The sequence below is a fragment of the Dromiciops gliroides genome, chromosome 2 (genome assembly GCF_019393635.1).
Source record: "Dromiciops gliroides isolate mDroGli1 chromosome 2, mDroGli1.pri, whole genome shotgun sequence".
Taxonomy (NCBI): Eukaryota; Metazoa; Chordata; class Mammalia; order Microbiotheria; family Microbiotheriidae; genus Dromiciops; species Dromiciops gliroides.
Genome location: NC_057862.1, coordinates 554,558,206 through 554,560,220, shown reverse-complemented (window position 1 = coordinate 554,560,220; position 2,015 = coordinate 554,558,206). Strand labels below are relative to the sequence as shown.

The window sequence follows — 2,015 nt, the reverse complement described above, 5'->3', positions numbered from 1 at the left end:
ATAAATACCCAGTTAATAACTTGGACATACAAACCTTTGCTGACCCATATCTTACTCCTACCATGTGTCCTTACCCACTGCCTTATGGACCTACAAGATAACTGTAGCAAATCAAGTAAACTCAATTTCAACTAAGTTGAAATTGGCTGATATTGGTTCAATTATTACCCCTTCCAGATGACATTGTAATTTTTTCCTCAGAATCTTCAATAGCACAAAGTAGTTTCTTATGGAAGAATTTTAAGTACTAACAGAAATTTGTTTGGTGGAGGGTTTATTAAGTTTTGACTTTATTTTAGTTGTTTGATACCCATAAAAGGATATCACACAGGTGATTCACTCTAGATACAAGCAGACTTGGTTCTAAAGGATAATTCTGATCAACCATCAGAGCTATCCCTTATTTTTTTTAAAGGTAGATTGAAGCAGTGATTTTTAAAACAAAGAAATCAGAACTAGAACATCTTAAATTTTTAATCCTTTCTTTACAGGTTTATCTAGACCACGTTTGATTAAGAAAACTGTAGGAAATTAGTAACTGCCACAAGTTAATGTCAAGTGGTGGCCCCTGTCAATTTCCCAAAGTGTCCTGGTTTCAGAGTATTGGAAATGTACTGCTCTGGGTCTCTGCTTGCCTTGCTTGGAATCAATCATGGAAGATTTAGTCCAAGGGTCGCTTTTACCCATAATTTTTGTAAAGTATTCAGCATTCTTAATGGTCCTTAGAGTACTCCTCAGCTAGGTCAGCCTGAAGGGGTTGCTCAGGCTGGGGATCATTCACCAGTGCTATGAGGGACTGGATGACCTGGTCAGTTTTGGTAGCTGGCTTCCAGTTTTCAGCAGACTGGCAGACAAACCTGCCCTTTTTCATCAGTGTTAGGGTGGTAAATCTTTGTTTTAAATGTGATCTTAGGTGGTTTGAATGGATACTCTGCTGGGAAGTTGATTTTTATTCTGAAGGCTCCTTTGTGATATGGAGGGTTTTCGGGAACAATGAGCTCTTGCCAAATCAATAATTTAGCTTCATCAACCTGGGTGTTATGGAAGTTTTTCATCCCACACTTGCAGATGTCTTCCAGTTCCTTCATTAGCCTCCTGCTGGCCACCATCTTGGGTCTGGTGCTGCTAGAGCTACCTCTTATAAAGGATAATTAGTGATGTCTGACCCTTGGGACACAACCCTGCCCAGGCATCTAGGTTGCCTTTCTGACTCTGTATCTTTCTCACTATGTGGTCAGAGAGAAACTTCTTAATCTCACTATGTCCATGTCTTAATCTTTAAGAGGTAGATAGTGATTAATCCTGCTTATACTTTTGTGAGAAAGAGTGATGAGTTTGTCTGTAAATGTTCTTAAAGTATCTGAATGTTTTTTGGGGGGGGGGGCAATGAGGGTTAAGTGACTTGCCCAGGGTCACACAGCTAGTCAAGTGTCTAAGGCTGGATTTGAACTCAGGTGCTCCTGAATCCTGGGCTGGTGCTATATCCACTGTGCCACTTAGGTGCCCCCAGAATATTTTTTAAGAGTTGTTAAAAGAGTGAGGGGAGTGAAGTGGTTTCCACTCTTGGAAAGTTTTCTCCCCCCCCCCCCCACAGAATATCTGTTTTGATTATTTTCATGAATATCAGTAGTAATGATGACCTTGGCATTGAACTGATGATTTGAATTTGGAATTTGTGTTGTCAGGATAAATGCAAAAGACTTTACTACTTGACACTCCAGCAAAAAATTTAATAGAAATATATAAAACTCCTAATGGTATGAATTTATTCATTTTTATTAGAAAATGTGGGACAATTTATTATTTGCCATCACTAAGCTGGCACTGAGCCTTTCATAGCATAGAGTAACTAATTGATTTAATAAGGTCATAAAATGCAATAGCCTGCACATTATACTTTGATTGCTTCCTCCCATCTCCTCTCTCCCCACTTCCCGAAGCTGAAATTGACTCATGAAGATGCAAAATGCCAATCATAGTATATAAAGAGAGGTGTTCTCATTGGAGAATAAAAA

At 38.9% G+C, this 2,015-nt stretch overlaps 1 pseudogene; it reads right to left on the bottom strand.

Moving 5' to 3' along the window:
• Window positions 1-712: 712 nt before the first annotated feature.
• Window positions 713-1,109, bottom strand: LOC122739294 (annotated as a pseudogene).
• Between the last annotated feature and the right edge of the window lie 906 nt (window positions 1,110-2,015).